A 26,677-nucleotide genomic window follows, 5' to 3' on the forward strand; every position below is an offset into this window, starting at 1 on the left:
GTAGGACCTTGACTCTGTATATACTATTTCAAATTGAGAAGTAGTGTGCACAGAGTGCAAGGGTTCCCCTTAGAGGTAAGATAGTGGCAAAAAGAGATAATTCTAATGCTCTATTTTGTAGTAGTGTGGTCGAGCAGTAGGCTTATCAGAGGGTAGTGTTAAGCATTTGTTGTACACACACAGGACAATAAATGAGGAACACACACTCAAAGACTTACTCCAGGCCAATAGGTTTTTATATTGAAAAATAGCTTTTCTTAGTTTATTTTAAGAACCACAGGTTCAAGATTTACATCAAACACTTTAAATGCAAGGTACTTCACATAGATACTTTAGGAACTTTGAATAAACACAATATCATGTACAGTCTTTGTAGAAATGGCAATAAGCTACTTTAAGTGGACACAGTGCAAAAATCAACAGTTCCTGGGGGAGGTAAGTAAAGGTTAGTTTTGGAGATAAGACAGACACTTACAAGTCTCAAGTTTGGGGCATAGGCAGCCCACCATTGGGGTTTCAAGGCAACCCCAAAGTTACCACACCAGCAGCTCAGGGCTAGTCACGTGCACAGGAAAGAGGTATCCAAAACACATAGGCGTCTATGGGGAACAGGGGTGCTCCGGTTCCAGTCTGCCAGCAGGTAAGTACCTGCGTCCTCTGGGGGGGCAGACCACGGGGTTTTGTAGAGCACCGGGGGGGGGACACGAGAAGGCACACAAGGTACACCCTCAGTGGCACAGGGGCGGCCGGGTGCAGTGAGTAAAGCAGGCATCGTTTTTTAGGTTGAAATCAATGGAGGAACCGGGGTGGGGGGGGGGGTCACTCTAGCGTTGCAGGCAGGCTCAGCGGGGGCTTCTCGGGACAGCCACCACCTGGGTGGGCTCGGCAGAGGGTCACCTGGGAGTCGCTCCTGCACTGAGGTTAGATTCCTTCAGGTCCTGGGGGCTGCGCGTGCAGTGTTGGTTCCAGGCGTCTGGTCCCTTGTTACAGGCAGTCGTGGTCAGAGGGAGCCTCTGTATTCTCTCTGCAGGGGTCACTGTGGGGGCCCAGGGGGGTCGTCTCTGGCTACTCACAGGCTTGCAGTCGCAGGGGAGTCCTCTCTGTGGTGTTGGTTCTCTGCATCTCGAGCCGGGGACGTCTGGTGCAGAGTGTAGTGTCTCACACTTCCGGCAGGAAATGTGCAATCTTTGGAAGTTGTTTCTTTGTTGCAAATAAGTAGCTGGTTTTGAACAGGGCTCCTGTTCACAGGAGGTTCTTGGTCCTTAGGTTCAGGGCAGTCCTCTGAGGCTTCAGAGGTCGCTGGTCCCTGTCGGATGCGTCGCTGTTGCAGTTTTCTTTGAGTCCGGCGACAGGCCGGTACGGCTGGGTCGAAAGCAGTTGTCGTCTCCGTCTTGTCTGCAGGGCTTCAGGTCAGCAGTCCTTCTTGGTTTAGGTTGCAGGAATCTAGTTTCCCAGGTTCTGGGGAGCCCCTAAATACTGAATTTAGGGGTGTGTTTAGGTCTGGGAGGGCAGTAGCCAATGGCTACTGTCCTGGAGGGTGGCTACACCCTCTTTGTGCCTCTTTGCAGTGGGGAGGAGGGCACATCCCTAATCCTATTGGGGAATCCTCCAAACTCAAGATGGAGGATTTCTAAAGGCAGGGGTCACCTCAGCTCAGGACACCTTAGGGGCTGTCCTGACTGGTGGTTGGCTCCTCTTTGTTTTCCTCATTATCTCCTCCAGCCTTGCCGCCAAAAGTAGGGGCAGTGGCCGGAGGGGTGGGCATCTCCACTAGTTGGGATGCCCTGTGGTGCTGTAACAAAAGGGGTGAGCCTTTGAGGCTCACCTCCAGGTGTTAACAGTTCCTGCAGGGGGAGGTGAGAAGCACTTCCACCCAGTACAGGCTTTGTTCATGGCCAGCAACATGTCTCGTCTGTTGCAGGCTGGCAAAAACTAGTCTGCCTACACTAGAATTCTGGTTGGCATTCAGGGGGCATCTCTAAGATGCCCTCTGGGTGTATGTTACAATAAATTGCACACTGGTATCAGTGTGCATTTATTGTGCTGATAAGTTTGATACCAAACTTCCCAGATTTCAGTGTTACCATTATGGAACTGTGGAGTTCATGTTTGACCAACTCCCAGACCATATACTCTTATGGCTACCCTGCACTTACAATGTCTAAGGTTTTGCTTGGCCACTGTATGGGCATAGTACTTATGCCCTCACCTGTGGTAGAGTGCACCCTGCCTTAGGGCTGTAAGGCCTGATAGAGGGGTGACTTACCTATGCCACAGGCAGTGGGAGGTAGGCATGGCACTCTGAGGGGAGTCCTATGTCGACTTAGTCATTTTCTCCCCACCAACACACAAGCTGTGAAGCAATGGGCATTAGGGGCAATAGGATTAGGGATGTGCCCTCCTCCCCACAGGGAAGAGGCACAAAGAGGGTGTAGCCACCCTCCAGGACAGTAGCCATCGGCTACTGCCCTCCCAGACCTAAACACACCCCTAAATTTAGTATTTAGGGGCACTCCAGAACCTAGGAAACTAGATTCCTGCAACCTGAAGAAACGAGGAGGACCGCTGACCTACAAGCCTGCAGAGAAGACTGGCGACCACAACTGCTTTATCCCCAGCCCTACCGGCCTGTCTCCAACTTCGAAAACCTACAACCAGCGGCGCATCCATCAGGGAACAGCGACCTCTGAAGCCTCAAAGGACTGCCCTGGATTAAAGGACCAATAAACTCCCTTGAACAACGGCCCTGTTCAAAACCAGCTACTTCTTTGCAACAAAGAAGCAACTTTCAAAGACTTCACGTTTCCCGCCGGAAGTGTGAGACTTCACACTCTGCACCCGACGCCCCCGGCTCAAGATCCAGAGAACAAAAACTACAGGGAGGACTACCCGGTGTCTGCGAGCCAGTGAGTGACAAGAGACGACCCCTCCCTGAGCCCCCACAGCGATGCCTGCAGAGAATCCAGAAGCGCCCCCTGACCGCGACCTCCAACAAGGGTCCGGCGCCTGGAACCAACACTGCACCCTCAGCACCCAGGACCTGAAGGAACCAAACTTCAGCGCAGGAGTGACCCCCAGGTGACCCTCTCCCTTGTCCAGGTGGTGGCTGTCCCAAGAACCACCCCCTGTGCCTGCCTGCACCACTAGAGTGACCCCCAGGTCCCTCCATTGAAACCAGACGCCTGCTTTGCACACTGCACCCGGCTGGCCCTGTGCTGCCGAGGGTGTATTTTGTATGCCTACTTGTGCGCCCAATCCTCCCTCCCTACCCCCCTCCATCCCCCCCCTAGTCTGCCCCTAAGGACGCAGGTACTAAATTGCTGGCAGACTGGAACCAGAGCACCCCTGTTCTCCATAGGCACCTATGTGTTTTGGGCACCACTTTGACATCTGCACCTGACTGGCCCTGAGCTGCTGGTGTGGTAACTTTGGGGTTGCCTTGAACCCCCCAACGGTGGGCTGCCTATGCCCCAGAACTGAGACTTGAAAGTGTTTTACTTTCCTCCTAATCTAACCTTTACTTACCTCCCCCAGGAACTGTTGATTTTTGCACTGTCCATTTTGAAAATAGCTTATTGCCATTTTTGCAAACACTGTATATGATAGTGCTTTTGTTCAAAGTTCATAAAGTATCTTAGTGAAGTACCTTACATTTAAAGTGTTAACTGTAAATCTTGAACCTGTGGTTCTTAAAATAAACTATGAAAATATTTTTCAATATAAAAACCTATTGGACTGGAGTAAGTCTTTGTTCCTCATTTATTGCCTGTGTGTGTACAACAAATGCTTAAGAGTACTCTCTGATAAGCCTACTGCTCGACCACACTCCCACAAATAGTGCATTAGTATTATCTGATTTTGCCACCTTCTTACCTGTAAGGGGAAACCTTGGGATTTGTGCAGACTATTTCATACTTTGAAATAGTATACACAGAGCCAACTTCCTACACATGGCCCCAGAGGTTCACACTCCTACTAAAGTCTTCTGCCTCCTCAAGGACCAATAGGTTTTGTGAATCCTAAGGACTTGCGGTTCTTACTCCCTATCAGTTGGTGGATACTGCTCAGAACTCCGAGGCTACAGCTCACTGTTAGGTGCCTTTGGATTCCAGCTCATCTTCTGATCACCTGATTTCATTGGACGGACTGGATAAGAACCAGTTTTTTCATCCATACAATGCGAGTCATAAAACTTCTTGGTACTAGAAATTGTTTATCCTCCAAATCCAGAGGGTAAAGTACATTGCGTATTTTGTTCCTCATCAGACAACCACATGAAGTCTTGTGTTTTTCCTTCACTTTCTTTTGCCTGTTATTGAAAGTCTTACTGTTACAGAAGCGTCAGCCTCCACTTCATATGTTCTGGAGAACGTAGCAAGGGTGAAAAGGACACTTAGTGATTTCATACCTGAAACGCCCAAAAAAGGCTCAACCATGTTGTCCTTCTAAAGTCAGACCTAAGCAGGGGAAAAGGCTATAGAGTGTTGTTTGCTGCCCCCAGTTCTCATCTCAACCAGACCTGTATTTTCCTACTTGTATCTTGTTGTATCATACAAAAGTTAAGTACTTCGAAATTGACTGAGGTTTACCTTCCATTAGAGAAACCTTTCAAAAGTCTGTGTATGGATACCTACCTTCCATAAGCCACTACTTTGCCATGCAATCATCCACAACATTTTAGTTCCACTACTTGAGGAAATCGGCGTAGTGACGTCTGTTCTTTTCTGTTCCACACGCTGATGTGGAGAAGAGATACCCTGTTAATTTTTTAAGTGTATTAGACCCTTTTGTCTGTTTTTTGTGTTGACCCTTGGCACCTCATGATGTCCCCGAAGAACGGGTTCAAGCCTTGCGAGGCCTGTCACCATATGATGTCTGGGACAGATCGGCATCCGGTCCGTTTGTGTTTGTAGTGCAACCTGAAGTTGTGCTTTGAGTGCCAGGCCATGCACCCGAAGGCTTTGAGGGAGCGGTCCCTAAAGCTCATGAAGGCCCGACGCTCGACACTGCATCGTTCATGGTGTCACTCATGAGGAGTGTCTTGAGACTGTTCGCGGAGTCACCACCACTCATCATCATAATATTTGTGTCATTCAGATCAGAGAAAGAAGTTGTCAAAGAAGGCCAGGCGTTTTCCAACTTCACTGCATCGCTCAGCCGATGCGACGTGGGAGGAGTGTCCTTGCTGTGCTCCGCCCCTCCCCAGTTTTCCGTGAGCCAGGGCGACCCTTGCCAAACTCAATGTGTTTTGAGGCCATGCGCCTCATATTTGGTCATTCTGACCCTTCTGTGGCACCTTCGAGGCCTAGGGGTTCATATGAGGGCCCTTTTGGTTCCACACCAGCGTCTTTGGCCTCTGCCCCCAGTGGTCCCTCCGGATTCTTGCTGACCCTGGTCGTGCCATCGCGACCTTCCCCGACACCAGCTAGGTCATCAGTGCTTCTGACATTGGTGGTGCACATGATCAATGTTGACCCAATTCTTACCCACGATGACCCGGAGAAAGAACGGCGCCTGCCGACACTGCTTCTGACTTCGATGTGGTTCTCACCCCAGATTGGGTTTGGACCCTTATTACTATGGGTACAAATACAAGGAAGGATAGGAGGGGACGCTGGACCCTTTAGAATACCAGCTAGATAACCCTGATTTGGACTGGGCACAGAAATAGGGTGAAGCTAATGGTCTGGATACTTCTCCAGATGCTGGCATGCATTCTCCTCCTACTGTGGCTACGATGGAGGGAACCTCTTATTCTGTTGTGGTCAGTAGGGTGGCTGAGGTCATTGACATGGAGCTGTCCACTGTAGCGGTCAGGACGAATCTCCTGACGGAGGTGCTTCAAGCTGGGGCTTCTACCGCCGAGCCTCCCCTTCAATGAAGCCCTTGTTGATGTCCTTCCGGGTACTTGGTCCAGACCCAGAACATGGGCTCCTGTAAACAGTAGAATTGCTCGCCCCCATCAGCCTGCTCCAAACGACCCTAAATTCCTGGCCCAACACCCCTCACCTGAGAGCCTTTTCATCCAGGCATCATTGTCATCTGGTGCATTACTTTCCACTCCCCCGGATGGAGAATCAAAGACGAACTTGGTAAGAAGATGAGGTTTTCTTCCTCCAGTCTGGCGTTGCGGTCGGTGAGCACTGCATGCCTTTTGTGCTGCTTTAACCACTGCTTGTGGGATACGGTCGTGCAAGTTCTGCCGCAGATCCTGGAGAAGACCCGGGCTAACATCTCCCAAGCCTTTGCTGATGGGAGAGATGCAGCTAAGTTCACCATTCCCTGTGAAATGGACACAACCAATTCTACAGGTAAATGAGATGCGTTGACGGTGGCCTTGAGGAGCCATGCCTGGTTGAGGGCATCTGTTTTTCCAGGAAATGTCCAACAGACCCTCATGGACATGCCCTTTGATGGCACCTGTCTCTTTGGGGACAAGGCGGACTCAGCGCATGAGAGGTTTGAGTGCCGGGCTATGGCTCGATCCCTTGGCCTCTCTGTTTCACCTCACCACCAACAGTCCATATTTTGCCCCTTTCGTGGCAACGGAACGGGCTTCCTGTTGGGTCCCTTTTACAGCCACCGGGGATGCAGAATCCTGCAGGCCCATGGGACAGGAAAACACAGGTTTGCCCACTCCACCCTGGTGCAGCCTCCAAACCTTCCTAGTCAGTACCCACCCTCATATACCAGTTGGTGGCAGGATTCGCATTCACCTGCCCCACTAGGAGACCATCACGACAGACAGGTGGGTTTTGCATATCATACAAAGGGGGTAATCCCCACCGGCCATGCCTCCATCTTTCGGCCCCTTACCAGATGATCATCTGGCAATTCTCTGCTAGAAAGTCACGGCTCTCTTCGCCAAAGGTGCCATAGAGAGTGTCCCTGTGCCAGAAGTAGGTTGTAGTTGTTATTCCTGCTACTTTCTGGTGCCCAAAAAAGGCAAAGACTTATGTCCTATCCTAGACCTTCGGGCCCTCATTCTGTTCTGCAAGAAGAAGTTCAAAATGATCACTCTGGCTCAAGTCTTGTCTGCCTTAGACCCAGGAGACTGGATGGTAGCGTTATACTTGCAGGGTGCTTGTTTCCATATTCCCATCCTGCCTGCCCATGGGTACTGTCTACGATTCCTAGTAGATCACGAGCACTTTCAATTTACTGTGATCCCTTTGGGCCTTACCAGCACCCCTCGGGTGTTCACGAAAGTGATGGCTGCAGCTCATCTGTGCAGGTTAGGGGTTTCGGTCTTCCCCTATCTCGATGACTGGCTATTGAAGGCAGACACGCCCCAGAAAGTTGTCTCCCACCTTCAGACTAAGGCTAACCTCCTGCATACATTGAGGTTCACTATAAACATGCCAAAGTCTCACTTGACTTCCTTTCAGATGCTCCGTTTAATCTGGGCTGTTCTGGACACAGTGCAGTTTCGGACCTATCCTCCCAAAAAGCGAATCAAGAATATTCATGCTATGATTCTGATGTTTCAGCCTCTATCCTGGCTTTCGGTGAAAACAACTCAGAGGCTGCAGGGCCTCATGGCGTCCTGCATCCTGCTAGTGACACATGCCAGATGGCATATGCGGGCTTTTCAATGCGACTTAAGTTCCAGTGGGCACAGCATCAGTGTAATCTCTCCGACATGGTCTAGATCTCGGAGGGGACTGTGAAAGATCTGCTGTGGTGGCTTTGGAATCTGGATCTCTTGCTTCCCCCAACCAGATATCTCAGTAGTGACAGATGCCTCACTACTGGGATTGGGCGGCCACATAGGAGAGGCGTAGATCATAGGCCTCTGGTCTCATGCGGATTCTGGGCCCAACATCAACCTTCTGGAGCTCCAGGGAATCACGCTTGCATTGAAATACCTCTCTCAAAGGGAAAGTAGTGCAAGTGTTCACAGACGGCACTACTGGCATGTGGTACTGCAACAAACAGGGTGGAGTAGGGTCCTGGACACTTTATAAAGAGGCTCTGTGATTCCGGACATGGCTGGCACATCAGGGCATATCGCTGGTGGTTCAACATCTGGTGTGATCCCCAAGCGTCAGAGCAGACAAATGCAGTCATTGAGTCAGTCGATCTAGAATGGCGTCTACATCTAGAAAAGGTGCAAGGTCTCTTTCACAAATGGGGAGAGCTTTGGTTATCTGTTCGGCTCTGTAGAGAGCACTCAATGTCAGCTGTTTTGCATGTTGAAGTTTTCATGACTGCACTCGCTCTGCAACGCTTTTAGTCTTGAGTGGATCTCGGGCTTCCTTTACGCCTTCCTGCCAATACCACTTCTGGCCCAAGTAATCTTTGTGGCTCCAGACTGGGCACGGAGAGTACGGTATCCAGAGCTATTGAGCATGGCCACCGATCTTCCAGTCAGACTGCAAATTAGGGAGGCACTTCTGGTGCAGCAGCAGGGGATGGTTCTCCATCTGAAGCTGTCCAATCTTCGCTTTCCATGTGGCAATAGAGCGGCGGCAGTTGACGGCTTTTGACCTTCCACACGAAGTCTGTGAGTTTGTCTTGGCAACCAGGAGTCCCTCCACCAAAATGGTATACGCTTGTCGGCATCAATTTGTGTCATGGTGTAGAAACAAGTCTCTTGATTTCCTCCACCGACCCTTTTCTGTTACCTGTATCATTAGCTCTTCGGAAGGTATGTATTTCCAGGATGTCGGCTCCGAAAAAGTCGGGGTTGAAGCCTTGCAGGGAATGTGGAGGTTGCATGTCTGTGACTGATCCGCACAACGATTGTCTTTGGTGCCTCAGTTCCGATCACGACTTCCAAGAAGGCGGATCCTGCCAAAAGATGAATACGAAGGCATTGAAGGAACGCGAGGCAAAGCTTTTCTTGGCAAGGTCCAAGAAGGAGAGGAAGCAGCACCATCGGTCCTCTTCTGGAAAGTCATCCCATAAGAAGTGACGTCATCGTGACTCCCGACGTCAGTCCAGAAGTCGGTCGAGGTCTCCATCGTCCCGGCACCAAAGGTCTTGGGAAGTGAGTCCGACTGTGTCCCCCTCAACCTGCGACGCCGCAAACGTCCCCGGCCCGTCAGTCTTTGAAGTTGTGGATCCTCAGTCATCTGGCTTCGCCGGTGCATCCTGAACCTGAAGAGTCCAGCCCGGCACCGGCTCCACAGGCTAATCCTTCGTTCCCGGCTCCGGGTACGGATCCTGCGGCATTCCTTAATGCCATGTTCCAGATTTTTCAAAATATGGCTCCGGGAGGTGGTGCGCCAGCTGGCCCCACTGGTCCCCTGGCTTTCAATCTCGTTCCAGCTCCATATAAACCGATGCCGTTTATACCATTTTGTTTGGCTGGAGATTCAAGTCAGGCCCCTCTGCCGACAGTGCAGCCCTCGACGTCGAGGGAGAGACCTTTGATGCTGGTGTTGGAGGTGATGGGGTCGGATGTCGGCATCGGATGCGGGTGCCTTCTCCATGGCGCTTATGGATCCATCTGCGGCGTCGGTGGATCCGGAGAACCTGTCATGATGCCTTCCCGGCGCCATTCACCGACGTTGCTCTGCTCCATGACTTAGGGGGTGATTCTGATTCTGGCGGGCGGCGGAGGCCGCCCGCCAGAATTCCGCCCCCATTATACCGCTCCGCGGTCAGAAGACCGCAGAGGGTATTATGAGTTTTTCCCTGGGCTGGCGGGCGGTCTCCAAAAGACCGCCCGCCAGCCCAGGGAAAAACTCCCTTCCCACGAGGATGCCGGCTCGTAATCGAGCCGGCGGAGTGGGAAGGTGCGACGGGTGCAGTGGCACCCGTCGCGTATTTCAGTGTCTGCAAGGCAGACACTGAAATACTTTGCGGGGCCCTCTTACGGGGGCCCCTGCCGTGCCCATGCCATTGGCATGGGCACGGCAGGGGCCCCCAGGGGCCCGCGACCCCCCCTACCGCCATCTTGTTCATGGCGGCTTTCCCGCCATGAACAGGATGGCGGTAGGGGGGGTCAGAATCCTCATGGCTGCGGAGCGCGCTCCGCAGCCATGGAGGATTCAAACGAGCAGCGGAAAGTCAGCGGGAGACCGCTGACTTTCCGCTTCTGACCGCGGCTGAACCGCCGCAGTCAGAATGCTCGTTGGAGCACCGCCAGCCTGTTGGCGGTGCTCCCGTGGTCGGTGGCCCTGGCGGCCACCGGCCGCCAGGGTCAGAATGACCCCCTTAGACTTTTAGAGGGGAATATCAGCAGCAATTCCTCGAAGAAGGGGAGATCACTGACCCCCAGGGTGATATCCCTGGGATGGACACAGCAAGTGGTCTTGAAACCTCTCAAATATGATCTGCCATCCCCTGATGAATATACAGAGGAGGCAGCCTCTTACCAATCTTATTAGGAAGGCCGCAGCATTTCTGGATCTTCCTTTACCGACGGCGCAGGTGAAGACCAACCTTTCGACTGAGGATTTGCATTCTGCTACAGCCGTGGTGGATCCTCTTTTACCATTTAATGAAGCCCTGATGGATCCGATCGAAGAGGTTTGGAAGAAGCCTGTTTTTTTCTTTGGCTGATAGTAGGTCGATGGCCAGGCATTATAGATCTGCGCCTGGAGACCCGGAGTTTTTATCCAAACACCCTTCACCAGAGAGCTTGGTGGTGCAAGCATCCTGCTCTTTGAGGTCGGCCCCTGGTTCGTTTCCGGGAGTACCCTCGGACCGGGAATCCAAATGGATGGACCAATCGGCCAGGAAGGTGTGTTCTTTTTGCAGCATGGCTCTAAAATTGCCAATGCAACATGTATTCTGGGCAGGTATATCCATGCCAAAATGGATGCGACGAAGACTGTACTTCCGGACATGTGCCAGGATTTGTGTAGTCTTCTTTCGGACGCTCGGGTGGCGGCTACACAGGTTATTCAGACAGGGCTGGATACCACGGACTCTATTGCAAGAGCCATGGGGACTTCCGTTGCCTCCAGACGGCATGCGTGGTTACGCACTTCCGGATTTTCGACAGACGTCCAGTCTATGTTGCTGGATCTGCCCTTTGATGGGGCAAAACTGTTTGGTTCAAAAGCGGACTCTTCGCTAGAGCGCTTTAAAGAATGTAGGGCCACAGCTAGATCTTTGGGTCTGCAGGCTGCTGCTACCCCATTTCGATCTCTTAGACGGCTGCATGTTTTTGGAAGAGGTTCTTCCTTTTGTGGGAGATCGCAGCAGTCCTCCAGCCTCCCTTATCGCTCATACAGGGGGCGGGGTAGAGTCCGCACAAGAGGTGCCACCCAGCAGCAGCACCCTTCCTCTTCCGCTGGAGGGTTACCTCAAGGAAAGAAGCCCTAGTCCTCTCACCATTGTTTCTTATACCTCTCCGGTAGGTGGAGGCTTTCACTCTTTCTTCCCATATGGGAGTCTATAACAACAGACTTCATCAGTTTGGTGAGAAGAGGTTACGCCCTTCCCTTTCGGGAGATCCCGCCTCACTTCCCTCCCCGTCTTTCCTTTTTGTTCAGAAGATCATCTCTTGCTGTTACAACAGGAGGGTCTCTCCCTATTATTGAAAGGTGCAGTGGGGTTGGTTCCAGAGTAAGAAAGGGGTCAGGGGTGTTATTCCAGGTACTTCCTGATCCCCAAGAAGGATGGTCATCTGAGGCCTATTTTGGACCTGAGGATTTTGAATTGGTTCCTCAAACAGGAGAAATTAAAAATGCTGACTCTATCACAGGTGCTTTTGGTGTTGGACAAGGAGGATTGGATGGTGTCGGTCGGCTTGCAGGATGCTTATTTTCACATTCCCATTCTCAAGTCGCACAGGAAGTATCTCCGGTTTGTGGTAGGATCGCAGCACTACCAGTTTGCGGTCCTTCCTTTTGGTCTTACTTCCGCACCACGGGTCTTCACGAAGGTGATTGCAGTTGTTGCAGCACACCTCAGGAGAAAGGGAGTAGCAGTATTCCCTTACCTGGACGATTGGTTTATCAAAGCTGAGTCTCCGGGGCTTGTGCTGCGTCATCTGCAGCTGACAACCCAGTTGTTGTTCAGTCTGTGTTTTTCAATAAATGTGCCCAAGTCTCACCTAGAGCCCTCTCAACGTCTCCTGTTCATAGGGGCAGTACTGGACACAACATTGAATCGAGCCTTTCCTCTGCCACAGCGGATACGGGACATTCAGGCGCTGGTTCCAATGTTTCAAGAAGGAGCAGTAGTTCCGGTCCTCAAGGTCCTTTGTTTGCTCGGTCTGTTCGCTTCTTGCATTTTGTTGGTCACGCATGCACACTGGCATATGAGGGCTCTTCAGTGGTGCTTCCGCAAGGAGTGGCTTCAGCACAGAGGAGATCTCGGGGAATCGATGAGGGTCTCCAGAGACACTGCAGCGGATCTCCGATGGTGGGCTGTGGAAGGCAACCTTTCTCAAGAGAAGCCGTTCTCGCAGCCAACTCTGGTGGCCACAGTGATAACGGATGCCTCCACCGTAGGGTGGGGAGCTCATCTGGAGGATCTGGAGATCAAGGATCGTTGGTCTCCAGTAGAGCAGAGGTTTCATATTAATCTGCTGGAACTACGGGCGATTCGTTTGGCCCTCAAGGCCTTCCTCCCTTCCCTTTGCGGTCAGTCAGTTCAGATTCTGATAGACAACACAACTGCGATTTGGTATATCAACAAACGGGGGTGTAGGGTCGTACCTTCTTTGCAGAGAGGCTCTGCGACTCTGGTCCCGGGTGCGGGACCATCGGCTTTGTGTAGTGGCAAACCATTTGGCCGGGGTCCTAAACGTACATGCGGACAAGCTCAGTCGCTTCTTCTCGGACAATCACGAGTGGTGTCTGCATCCGGATCTAGTTCTTTACATCTTTCGGATGTTTTTTTTTCCCTGAATAGACCTCTTTGCCACTCGAGAATGCGCATTGTCAGTCGTTATGCAGCCTCCAGTATCCGATGCAAGGAGCGTTGGGGGGCGCGTTTCAGATGTCCTGGTGCGACCAGTTGCTTTACGCGTTTCCTCCCATACCCTTGATTCCTCGGGTTTTGAGGAAGATTCGGCAAGACCGGGCCCAAGTCATTCTGAAAGCTCTGGATTGGCCATGAAGGGTGTGGTATGCAGACCTTCTCCGACTCACTGTACCCTCCGCTCCGTCTCCCTCTCAGGGCAGACCTCCTTTCGCAGGGGCAGGTTCGACACACCACCTCCAAAGCCTGCAGCTTCATGCCTGGCGATCGAACGGGGCAACCGGAGTTCCTTTTCTCTCCCAACGAAGGTGGTGGACGTTCTTTTATCAGCCAGACGACACTCCACCAAGTTGGTCTATGCAAGTAGGTGGGATAATTTTGTTCGTTGGTGTGGGGAGAAGAAAATGTATCCCTTAAGTGCCCATCTTTCTGATGTTTTGTTGTTCGCGTTGTCATTGGCTCAGCGTGGTTGTGCTTTGCCCACGGTTAAGGGCTATCTTTCGGCCCTTTCGACTTTTTTTATATCTTCCAGATCAGCCCTCCCTATTCAGATCTCCTTTGGTTGTTCGATTTTTGAGGGGGCTTACTAATTTCCTCCCAGGCCTTTTATTATGCCGCAGTGGGACTTGAATTTGGTGTTGACTTCCTTGCTGCCCATTAGGATATTTGTTTTTCAAAACGGTGGCCATCACTTCGGCTAGACGTGTTAGCAAACTGCAGGCTCTTTCTGCTCACCCGCCTTTCACCACTTTTTATAAGGATTAGGTGGTTTTGAGGACCAGGGTGGCTTTCCTCCCCAAGGTGGTGTCTCCATTTCACTTGGGACAATCAATAACTCTCTTGACGTTCTACCCTCCTCCTCATCCATCTAAGGAGGAGGAAAGACTCCATCGTCTGGACCCTAAGAGGGCTCTCAGTTTTTATGTCGACAGGACGAGAGAGTTCCGGTTGGATGAACAACTCTTTATTGGATACGTGAGGAAGGGGAAGGCCGTCCACAAGAGAGCGATCTCCAGGTGGGCCGTTCTTTGTATTAAAATATGTTACTCATTGGCAAAGAAGGATCCTCCTGAGGGGATCAGGGCTCATTCCACCAGGGCCAAGTCAACCTCATCGGCTTTGGCCAGAGGTGTTCTGATGGTGGACATCTGCAAGGCTGTGACTTGGTCTTCCCTCTACACCTTTGTGAAGCATTATTGTTTGGATGCAGAGGTGGGAATGGATGGCAATTTTGCGCGGTCGGTGCTGCAGGATTTCCTGGTTTGACCAGACAGACACCCTCCGAGGTGGTACTGCTTTGGCACTATATTCATTAGGTGAGGAATCCACAGGTAGTTGTATCCATCAGAAGAGCAAGTTACTTACCTTCGGTAACGCTTTTCCTGGTGGATATATTAGCTACCTGTGGATTCCTCACGGTCCCTCCCGCCTCCCAGTTGTCTGTCTGGTCATACCAGGATCGGCATGGGTGTGAATAGACGAAGAAAGGGAAGGCGGTGCAGAAGTGTAACATCTCACGATGGGTGCTTCTTTGCATCAAAAAGTGCTACGCTTTGGCTAAGAAGTTTTTTTTAAAAAAAAATACGTATTTTTATTTATATTTTTGCCAACTTCATAGGGATTCGAGAGGTACCCATAGTTTGTGGGTTCCCCTGGAGGAGAACAAGAATTTATCCCAGACGACTCGGAGAGGCATCAGTCGACTGCACCATCGGCTTCAGTGGGGCCTATTCACCCAAGGTCTGATTCGGACCCTTTTTCCTATGGGGAGGAATTGGATGGATCCCTGGACCATTATGAATACCAGGATGACCATGCTGTGGACTGGGAACAGGATTTGGGTGAAGCCAGTGGTCTGGATACTTCTCCTGACGCTGGCATGCTGTCTCCTCCTAGTGTGGCTACGGCGGAGGAAGCAACTTACAGTATGGTGGTCAGTAGGGCAGCTGAGGTCCTCAGCCTTGAGCTACCTACTGTGGAAGTCAGGTCTAATCTCCTGACTGAGGTGCTTCAGCCTGGGGCTTCTACTTCAGAACCCCTTCTCTCATTCAATGAGGCCCTTACCGATGTCCTTTTGGGTACATGGTCCAAACCCAACACAGGGGCTCCTGTGAACAGGACTCTTGCTAGCCGCCATTGGCCTGCACCGACTGACACAAAATTCCTGTCCCAACACCCCACTCCTGAGAGTCGTGTTATCCAGGCTTCCACTTCTTCAGGCGCATTCCCTTCCGTACCCCAGGATAGTGAATCCAAAAGGCTGGAACAATTTGCCAAGAAGTTGTTTTCTTCCTGCAGCCTCGCACTGCGGTCTGTGAACACTGCATGTTTTTTGTGACGTTATACCCACTCCCTGTGGGTTACAGTTGCGCAAGTCCTGCCGCAGATACCGGAGGAGGCCCGTGCTATCGTCTCCCAAGCAGTGAAAGATGGGAGAGATGCAGAAAAGTGGGCGGGATACGAGAGACTTTCTGGGCAGATCGGTTGCAACAACAGTGGTCTTACGGCGCCATGCCTGGTTACGCACTTGTGGCTTCTCGGGGGATGTCAAACAGTCACTCATGGACATGCCCTTTGATGGCACCCGTCTCTTTGGAGACAAAGCGGACTCTGCCTTGGAGAGATTCAATGATTCCCAGTCTACGGCTCGGACCCTTGGTCTTTCCTCCGCCACTCGCCCACCGCATTCAGCTTTTCATCCATTTCGTGGAACACGTAAAGGGGCACCCTGTCATGTCCTCAACCCAGCCATCGTGCCACGCACGCTGGGCAGCCTGTGCATGGCCGAGGTCGCGGAATTCCACGTGGCTGTGAGACAGGGAACCATAGGTCTGTCCATTCCACCTCTGCCCCCCCCCCTCCCCGCTGCAGTCTCCAAACCCTCCTAGTCCCGGCACTCCTACCCAGTTAGGGGCAGGATCCGCCATCACCTGCCCCTCTGGGAACTTATCACCACTGATGGGTGGGTTTTGCAGATCATTCGGAATGGCTACTCCTCCCCACCCTCCTTTGGAATCTGCAGCACCACACATGCCACCATCCTCCCATCATCTTCCGGAGGATCATTTTGTGCTTCTCCACCAGGAAGTCATGGCTCTCTTGGCCAAGGGAGCTATAGAAAGAGTCCCTGTGCCAGAAGTGGGTCGTGGTTGTTATTCCTGCTACTTTCTTATACCAACGAAGGACAAGGGCTTACATCCAATCCTAGACTTTCAGGTCCTGAACTACTTCCTCAAGAAGGAGCAATTAAAAATGGTCACCCTGGCTCAGGTTCTTTCTGCCTTAGACCCACGAGACTGGATGGTAGCGTTGGACTTGCAGGACGCTTATTTTCACATCCCCATCCTGCCTGCCCACAGACGTTAACTACGATTCATGGTAGGTCACGAGCACTTTCAGTTTACCATGCTCCTTTTCGGCCTTACCACCGCCCCTCTGGTGTCCACAAAAATGATGGCGGTGGTTGCAGCTCATCTGTGCAGGTTAGGGGTCTCAGTTTTCCTCTACCTCAATGACTGACTGTTGAAGGCGCCTTCTCCCCAGACAGTCGTCTCTCACCTTCAGACTACGGCGAACCTCCTGCACAAGCTGGGGTTCACTATAAACGTGCTGAAGTCACACCTGACTCCCTCTCAGACGCTCACTTTCATTGGAGCTGTTCTGGATACAGTGCGATTTCTCGCTTATTCTCCAGACAAGCGAGTCCAAGACCTTCAGGCTATGATTCAGATCTTTCTTTCAGCCTCGGTCTTGGGTTTCGGTGAGTGTGAGCCTGCTGGGCCTCATGGCCTCCTGTCTCCTGCTAGTACACATGCCAGATGGCATATGCGCACTCTGCAGTGGGACCTAAAGTTCCAGTGGGCGCAGCATCAGGGAAATCGCTCAGACATGGTCCATATCTCGGAAGGGACTGCGAAAGACCTGCAGTGGTGGCTTTAGAATCCAAATTGTGTCAACAGCAGATCCCTCTCGCTTCCCCAACCAGATCTCTCTATAGTGACAGATGCGTCACTTGTGGGTTGGTGTGGCCACATGGGAGAAGCAGAGATCAGAGGCCTCTGGTTTCCGGCGGAGTCGGGCTCCACATAAAAATGCTGGAGCTCCGGGCAATCAGGCTTAGGTCAAAAACATTCCTTCCCCCTCTAAGGGAAAGTGGTGCAGGTGTTCACAGACAACACTACCGCCATGTGGTACTCCAACAGACAACTCTGGGTAGGGTCCTGGACCCTTTGTCAGGAAGCACTACGCCTCTGGACATGGCTGGAATATCAGGGCATTACGCTGATGGTTGAACATCTGGCAGGCTCTCAACGCCAGAGCAGACCAACTCAGCCACCGACACACAGTCGATCACGAATGGCGTCTCTATCTGGAGGTGACGCAAGGCCTCAAGTGGGGAGAGCCTTGGTTAGATCTGTTTGCCTCCGCAGAGAACACGCAATGTCAGCTGTTTTGCACGTTGGAATTTTTGAAGACTGCACTTGCTCGGAGACGCTTTTCATCTCGAGTGGAGCTCCAGCCTCCTGTACGCCTTCCCGTCTAGCCCTCTTCTACCCAGAGTTCTCAAGAAAATCAAGTACGACCGGGCCCAAGTTATCTTGGTGGCTCCGGACTGGGCTTGAAGAGTGTGGTATCCAGAGCTATTGAGCATGTCCATCCATCCTCCACTCAGACTGCCTCTTTGGGCGGATCTTCTGTCACAGCAGCAGGAGACGGTTCTCCACCGGCACCTGTCCAACCTCCACCTTCATGCGTGGAGATTGAGCTGCAACAGTTGAATGCATTTGCCCTTCCACCCAAAGTCTGCAATGTTTCTTGCCAGCCAGGCATCCATCGACTAAAACTGTATATGCCTGTCGTTGGAATAAATCTTGTGGCATGGTGTACCAACAAATCTGTTGATCACATTTGTGCCCCTCTGTCAGAGGTTCTTCTGTTCATTATTTAGTCCAGCAGGGCTCTGCTTTGGGCACCCTTAAAGGTTACCTGATCAGCCCTCACTCTTTAAATCTCCTATTGTCAGTAGGTTCTTAAAAGGGCTCACCCACTTAATTATCTCCCACTCCATTTATTATGCCTCAGTGGGATCTTAATCTTGTACTTACTTATTTAATGTGTACCCCCTTTGAGCCAATGCATAATTGTCCCTTGCGGATCCTCACATTCAAACTGTCTTTCTTTGTCGCTATCACCTCTGCTTGCAGGGTGAGTGAGCTCCAGGTGCTTTCTTCAATGCCTCCAAACTTGTCTGTACACCCTGACAAAGTGGTGTTACGCATTAGAGCTTCATTCCTTCCTAAGGTATTTACACCATTTTATGTAGGCCAGTCCATCACTTTGCCTACCTTCTACACACTCCCACACCCTTCCCATGAGAAGGGGAGAGACTCCACTGTCTGGACCCAAAAAGAGTGTTGGTGTTCTACCTCCATTGTACTAAAGATTTCCAGGTGGACAATCAACTCTTTGGCTATGTGGGTGCTAAGAAAGGGAAGGCGGTGCAAAAGCATATCATCTCTCGATGGGTGCTTCTTTGCATCAAAATGTGCTACACTTTGGCTAAAAAGCAACCTCCTGAAGGCTTGCGTTCTCATTCCAACAGAGAAATTGCGGCTTCCACTGCGTTAGCACGCGGAGTTCCTGTCCTGGATATCTGTCGGGCAGCTACATGGGCATACCTGCACACGTTTGATAAGCATTACTGCCTGGATAGTCAGGTCCGTCGAGGCGGCTACTTTGGTCGTTCAGTCCTGCAAGACTTTCTAGTATGATCTTTGTTCGCAGCCCACCACATAGGATGGCATTGCTTGGGTATCAATTCTAAGGTAAGGAATCTGCAACTAGAAGTCTCTATCAGATGTACAGGTTAGTTGCCTTCGGTATTCGAAATATCTGGTGGGAGACACATTCTAGTTGCAGCTTCCTTACCGCCCGCCCATCCTCCCCGCTTTGCGAAATTATTTCTGGGGACAGGTGTTCCACCCTTTCAGGTCCTTAGCTCTGTCACACCAATCTCAGTGTTCTTAGCGGCTCTGCGCTCTGGCGTGGAAAGTCGTTAAAAGAAACTGACATCACTGCGGGAGGGCGGCGTCAGTGTACTACTCCAGACGTCATCAAGGCATCAGTCGATGCCTGCGGAGTCGAACAACGCCACCTACAGACGCCCAAGGGTATTGCTCGCAGCAAAATCTCCAGATACAGTCTAACGCCTGGGGGGAAATTCTAAGGTAAGGAATCTGCAACTAGAATATGTCTCTACCAGATATTTCATTACCGAAGGTAAGTAATTTATACTTTAGGCCATTTGTGAGCTTGCATAAGGGGTCGCACCCCTTATCAGTATAAAGGTTTAAAAAAATTAAATAAAAAACCCTGGTTTCTAGTGGCTTCTGCACCCCACCCCCTGCCAAAAGGGGCAGATCGGCCTAATTAATAAAGGCCAATCTGCCCCCTGGGGAGGTGGGGGGGGGCAGAAATGATCTTTTAAAAAAATTGCTTGAGGGGGGAACAACCCTTGCCTAAGGGGTCACTCCTGTTCTCAATATAAATAAAAGCATCCCTGGTGCCTAATGGCTTCTGCCCTCCCTGGGGGCAGATCAGCCTATTTCTGATGGATACAACTACCTGTGGATTCCTCACCTAATGAATACTCCCATTGCGCCAGCGTTCGACGGAAATCTTCTTCCTAGCTTCTGCACGTCGACGAGGACGTCACAGTTGCCCACGCGACGCTGTCTGACGTCATACAGGCAATAAGAGGTCCTCGCCGACGTCAGTTCACTTTTTTCCGTGCCATTCGAAACGGTTATCTTAGAGGGAGCTACTGTTGCTGTTCGACAGTGAGTGTGTTTTTTGGATCTATTTTTTTCTTTGAGATTACAATGTCGCAAAGAAAGTCAGGATTCAAGCCCTGCCGTGAGTGTGGGGGCAAAATGTCGGTAACTAACTAAGACTGTTTGTGGTGTCTTAGTTCCGATCATGATGTTGACAAGTGCGATTCGTGTCAACATATGAATCCTAAGGCCCTGAAAGAGCGCGAGGCTAAGCTTTTTCTGGCGAAGTCGAAAATGAAGGAAAAGAGATGTCATCGAAAATCCTCGTGACCAAAGTCTCATCGGCGTCATCGGGACTCCCGGCGTCATCGAGAATCACGGCGCCGGTCGAGTAAAGAGAGGTCGAGGTCACTATCAACTCGACGTCTGAAGACTTGGGAGGTCAGTCCCACTGTCACTCCCCATCCGTCGACGCCGTTGCCTTCTCCAGCCTCAACGACTTCGCCCGGGTCATCGGGCCAACCACCTTCAGTGTTTGAGGTTCCACAGCCTCAAATATTTTCTCCGTCGTTGCAGACGTCGAGGTCGGTGTCGCCTTCGAACCAGGCACCCCAGTACCCGGCTTTCCCGGCCCCTGGAGCTGATAGTACCGCATTTTTAAATGCAATGTTTTCCATCTTCCAGCAGATGGCTCCAGGTGGTGGACCGGCTGGTCCTTCGGGCCCTTTGGCCTTCAACATGGGTGCTCCGGCTCCGCTTCAACCGGCACCCTTTATGCCCTTTCTCCCCCTGGGGAACGTGGGCTCGGCGCCGGTATCGGCTCCGGTGGCTCCTGAGACTTTGGCTCCGGTGGCTTCGATGTTTCAACCAGTGGCGCCGTCTAGACCTCCTGCAACTCCGAAGCAGTCTTCTCTCCATGCGACTCCTCGATCGGCGTCGTTCTTCAACATCAGCTGACGCCATGTCGACGCCGAGGATAGAGGAGAGGCTGCACTCGAGGAGGCTTGCTCTCCACCTCCTTGAAGAGCAGGAGTACCAGAGACAAAACATGGAGGAAGGAGAGATTGAGGACTCTCGTGAGGGTCTCCATGGGCTGGACACTGCTAGTGGCCTAGATACTTCCCCCGAGTGGGACTTGTCATCTCCTGGGGAGTATACAGAAGAGGTGGCCACTTTTTATTGTTATCAGGAAGGCAGCTAGCTTCTTGGATCTTCCTTTGCCGGTAACTGAAGCCAAGCAGAATTTGTTGACAGAGGTGTTGCACCTGGCCTCTACATCGGCAGAACCACTTTTGCCGTTCAATGAGGCTTTGCTGGACCCTGTTTTGGAAGTCTGGAAGAAGCCGGGGTTGTCTTCAGCTGTCAATAGATCTGTGGCTAGGAGGTATCGGGCTGCACCGGCTGACCCTGGTTTTCTTACCAGACATCCAACACCTGAAAACTTGGTGGTCCAGGCTTCCTGCTCGGCAAGGTCTGCTCCTGGCTCTTTTCCATCTGTGCCCTCGGATAAAGACTCCAAGAAGATGGACATGGCACCCAAAAAGGTGTTCTCTTCATGTAGCACGGCATTGAAGTCCACCAATGCTACATGTATTTTAGGAAGATACATTTATGCCCTGATGGACGAGATGGCATCAACGCATACGGAGGTCCCTCAGGGGCTGTTAAATCTAGTATTGGACGCTCAGGCAGCTGCAACTCTGGTTATCCAATCTGGGTTGGATACAACTGACTCCATTGCTAGGGCAATGGGCACTGCTGTAGTTACGAGGAGGCAGGCTTGGCTTCGTAACTCATGATTTTCCTCTGATGTGCAGTCGACCCTACTGGACCTTCCTTTTGTTGGGAACAAGCTCTTTGGTGCCAAGGCGGATTCGGCCTTAGAGAGGTTCAAGGAGAGCAGGGCCACGGCCAAGTCGCTGGGCTTGCAAGCCACTTCTTCTGCCTCCTCCAGATTTTTTAGGAGGATTTGATTGTGGCTCCTCCTCCTCCTCCTCCTCCTCCTCCTCCTCCTCCTCCTCCTTTCGAGGGAAATTCCAGAAGCCTACCTCTGCTCTCTCCTATAGATCTTTTAGAGGGAGGGGTAGGGTCCGTACCAGGGGAGCCTCTCAGCAGCACTCTGCCTTTTCCTCTTCCTCTGGAGGGGTGCAGCAGGGGAAGAAGCCTTAGGCTTCCACCAATTCCCACTCACTCCACTCCTGTAGGGGGGAGGTTACTGAATTTTCTCCACAAGTGGGAGGTCATAACTTCAGACTCCTGGGTTACCAGCATTGTGAGAAAAGGCTACACCCTTCCCTTTTGGGACTTTCCGCCCCGCCCATCTTCTTGTTCAGAAGAACACCTCCTGTTGTTGGAACAGGAGGTTCAAGTCCTCCTTTCAAAGGGCTCGGTGGAGTTGGTTCCAGAGCAATAAAGGGGTCAAGGTTGTTATTCAAGGTACTTCCTGATTCCCAAGAAGGATGGTCGTTTGAGACCAATCCTGGACCTAAGGATCTTGAATTGGTTCCTCAAACAGGAAAAGTTCAAGATGCTGACCCTAGCTCAGGTGCTTTTGGCACTGAACAATGGAGATTGGATGGTGTCTGTCGACTTGCAGGATGCTTACTTTCATATCCTGATACTCAGGTCGCACAGGAAGTATCTCCGTTTTGTGGTGGGGTCGCAGCACTATCAGTTTGCGGTCCTCCCGTTTGGTCTTACTTCAGCACCTCGAGTCTTCACGAAGGTGATGTCGGTGGTTGCGGCAGAGCTCAGAAGGAATGGGATAGCAGTATTTCCTTATCTAGACGACTGGTTGATCAAAGCCAGGTCTCCGGAGCTCGTGTTGCATCACCTGCAGTCGACAACCCAGTTGTTGTTCGACCTGGGCTTTTGGGTGAACATGCCCAAATCTCACCTAGAGCCCTCTCAGCGCCTCCTGTTCATAGGGGCAGTACTGGATACAACATTGAACCGAGCCTTTCCTCCGCCTCAGCGGATTCAGGACATTCAGGCATTGGTTCCAATGTTTCAAAGTGGAGCAGTCATTCCAGTCCTCAAGGTCCTACGTCTGCTCGGTCTGTTTGCTTCTTGCATACTGTTGGTCATGCATGCTCGCTGGCACATGAGGGCTCTTCAGTGGTGCCTCCGAAGGCAGTGATCTCAACACAAAGGGGATCTCGAAGGCTCGGTGAGAATCTCCAGAGATGCTGTCATGGATTTGAAATGGTGGATTGCGGACGGCAATCTTTCCAGAGGAAGGCCGTTCTCGCAAGCTACGCCTGTGGCCACAGTAATAACGGATGCTTCCACTCTAGGGTGGGGAGCTCATCTGTGGGACCTGGAGATCAAGGGACTTTGGTCTCCAGTAGAACAGGTGTTTCATATCAATCTGTTGGAGTTACGGGCTGTACGTCTGGCTCTCAAGGCCTTCCTCCCGTCCCTTCTTGGTCAGTCGGTTCAACACTACTGCGATGTGGTATATAAACAAACAGGGAGGGGTAGGGTCGTACCTTCTCTGCAGCGAAGCTCTACGGCTATGGTCCTGGGCAAAGGACCATCAGATTTGCTTGGTAGCAAATCATCTGGCCGGAGTCTTGAACGTACGTGCGGACAATCTGTCGCCATTTCTCAGCCGATCACGAGTGGCGTCTCCATCCAGATCAAGTTCGGTTAATCTTCCAGATGTGGGGGTTTCTTCGGATAGATCTGTTTGCATCCGGGAGAACTCGCACTGCCCGTTATTCTGCAGCCTCCAGTATCCGGTACAAGGAGCTTTGGGGGATGCGTTTCAGATGAACTGGTGTGACCAGTTGCTTTACGCGTTTCCCCCCATACCCTTGATTCCTTGTGTGTTGAATAAAATTCGCCAAGACCGGGCTCAAGTCATCTTAATTGCTCCGGATTGGCCAAGGAGGGTGTGGTACTCGGACCTTCTCCAACTCTCACTGTGCCCTCCGCTCCGTCTCCCTCTCAGGGCAGACCTCCTCTCGCAGTCGCATGGGCAGGTTTTACACCCCCACCCCCAGAGCCTGCACCTTTATGCCTGGAGATTGAACGGGGCAACCTGAGTTCTTTCTCTCTCCTGCCTGATGTAGTGGATGTTATCTGATCGGCCAGGCGACACTCCACTAAATCTATCTACGCTAATAGGTGGTCTAAATTTGTGGTTTGGTGTGGAGAGAGGCAGATTGATCCCTTACGTGCTCATTTGTCAGATGTTTTATCTTTTGCTTTGTCTTTAGCACAGAGGGGTTGTGCAGTGGCTACTGTTAAGGGTTACTTGTCTGCGTTGTCAGCCTTTCTCTGTCTTCCAGACCAGCCTTCTTTATTTAAATCACCAATAGTACTTAGATTCTTGAAGGGCCTTATGAATAAAATCCCTCCAACTCCTTTCGTTATGGCTCAATGGGATTTGACTGTGGTTCTAACTTTCCTTATGGGGGTCCCCTTTTGAGCCTATGCATTCTTGCCCCATAAGATTATTGGTTCTTAAAACGGTTTTCCTGGTTGCAATTACCTCTGCAAGGAGAGTGAGTGAGTTGCAGGCTCTATCGGTAAAACCCCCTTATACATCTTTTTATGGGGATAAGGTGGTGTTGAGGACGAAGGCTGCTTTCCTTCCGAAGGTTGTTTCACCCTTTCATTTGGCCCAGACAATTACTCTATCCACGTTTTATCCTCCGCCTCATCCGTCAAAGGAAGAAGAGAGACTACACCGCTTGGACCCAAAGAGGGCGCTAAGCTTTTATATAGACAGGACAAAGGATTTCAGGCTGGAGGATCAGCTTTTCATCGGATACGTGGGAAAGAGGAGAGGAAAGGCAGTCCACAAGAGAACACTCTCCAGGTGGGTTGCTCTTTGCATTAAAATGTGTTGCTCTTTAGCAAAGAAGGATCCTCCTGATGGTATAAGAGCTCATTCCACTAGAGCTAAGTCGGCCTCTTCGACCTTGGCTTGGGGTGTTCCTGTGGTCGACATCTGCAAGGCCGCAACTTGGTCATCCCTTCATACTTTTGCGAAGCATTACTGCTTGGACTCTGAGGTCAGAAGGGATGGCCATTTTGCACGGTCAGTGCTGCAGGATTTCTTGGTTTGACCATTCAGGCACCCACCACCGAGTGCGGTACTGCTTTGGGACTCTATTCATTAGTTGAGGAATCCACAGGTAGTTGTATCCATCAGAAGAATGAGTTACTTACCTTCGGTAGCGACTTTTCTGGTGGATACATTAGCTACCTGTGGATTCCTCACGGTCCCACCCGCCTCCCCGTTGCCTGTTTGGTCTAACCAAGTAATTCTTGAGTGTGCTCCTCTTGGTTTTGAGGATTTGTATATATTATGTATATATGTTTATATCTATATATATAGTTAATATATTTATTTACTTGTTTAAAAAAAAAAATGGTAGGTTGAATTCTCAGAATGATGTGTTTGTTTGGAATATCATTAAATATTACTATTGTTCTTTCATCTCAATGGCCTATTATTCTCAGGCACGTAAAAAATGTTGGTACTGACGTCGGCACGTCGGCGAGGACCTCTTATTGCCTGTATGACGTCAGACGGCATCGCGTGGGCAACTGCTCGTCGACGTGCAGAAGCTAGGAAGAAGATTTCCGTTGAATGCTGGCGCAATGGGAGTATTCATTAGGTGAGGAATCCACAGGAAGCTAATGTATCCACCAGAAAAGTCGCTACCGAAGGTAAGTAACTCGTTCTTTAATAGCATTATGTCCATGGCAGTGAAGGGCTTAAGGACATGAAGACAACACCCGCTTTAGCAAGAGGTTTCTGTTGACCCGGTGACAAAGTTGATGCAGGATACATTTGGGACTTTCCTATGGTAGTAGTATGACTGTTTTGCCATTATCATGCTTTTGAATACTGTATTTGAGATTTAAGGTGACATTGCTATTTGCGTGCCCTCCACTTGAACGTCATATTGGTTCTGCATGGAATAGTTACAAGGTGTATTTTCTCTTCTAGGGAATGACGGCTCCAAACGGGAATGAATAAGAAGGAACTGACCATTTTTATCTCACGAAGAAAGAGGGGACATAAACATGGACTATGTTATGAATTTAGAGTTTGATAGGTTATGTGGAATACCCCTTCCCTAAGATTTCTGTGAAATAAAGGTTTTTTTTTCTAATTGTAAAGGCTGCTGATTAATAAAATGGACAAAGGAAATGCATAATCCATGGCTCCGGTCTTGAGATTGAATCATAGTTCATAATTTCAATAATTATCAAAAGTAAATGTGCTTTGCTAATGTGTCCCTCATTAGTGCTGACCTACCATTAGTATTTTTTAGTGAAAGCTAACTACCCAACTGCATCTCCAATAACTTTTTTTTTAACCAGTTTTAAATTGCATTTTCAATATCACAATCTTGAATAAATTACATCTATGAAAGTTACATTATCATTAGTAAAATCCGCAATCCAGCTACATCGTCATTAATAAAATAGTTTCACATCAGTATCAGCAGGAGTCCTTGGTTCAGTCCTTAAACAGCAACATTGGAAAAAACAAGTCATGTGTTGATGTTAACTCACATTCTGCCATTACCATAAGTGCTATTCAATCTTCCTATCTCAAGCAGGTACTGCAAACATTGAAAATCAACAGTGACATCCATGAAGCTATAATGGCCACTAGGAAGCTATTCGGGGACATCAAAGGGTGTAACAGAAGGGTGTTGTCGCTCACCCATGGACAGGCTGGAAGGGGTTATGATGGAGGTGTGGGAATGTGGATAAAAGGGGATGGGGGAGGAGGGGGTTATGTCCCCGCCAGGGTAGGTTTAAGTACGGGCCACCAACTCTTGAATGTGTGCAAGTCAAGTAATAGTGCTTCCCATTCCACATTTCTGGGGTATTTGCGTAGTCCTCATATTTCTTGCCTCCTGAGCTCCTCTCCCTGTCCCCACTTCAGTATTGCCGCACACCAGTGGGCTATATCTAACAATACCTGGGCTTTCCAGTGCATGGCAATTAGTCTGCATGCTATCAGCAATGCTTGGTTTATAAACCGG

At 50.6% G+C, this 26,677-nt stretch overlaps 1 long non-coding RNA gene across 2 annotated transcripts in view; it reads left to right on the forward strand.

The window, feature by feature from the left end:
• LOC138296259 (uncharacterized) overlaps positions 1-25,837 on the forward strand; it is a 65,350-nt gene extending 39,513 nt beyond the window's left edge. For both annotated transcript variants that reach the window (XR_011203799.1, XR_011203800.1), the window contains one exon: positions 25,627-25,837. This is a non-coding gene — a long non-coding RNA (uncharacterized lncRNA). The remainder of the gene's footprint in view (positions 1-25,626) is intronic.
• The last annotated feature ends 840 nt before the right edge of the window (positions 25,838-26,677 follow it).

Source organism: Pleurodeles waltl, chromosome 1_2 (genome assembly GCF_031143425.1).
Source record: "Pleurodeles waltl isolate 20211129_DDA chromosome 1_2, aPleWal1.hap1.20221129, whole genome shotgun sequence".
NCBI classification, from domain to species: domain Eukaryota; kingdom Metazoa; phylum Chordata; class Amphibia; order Caudata; family Salamandridae; genus Pleurodeles; species Pleurodeles waltl.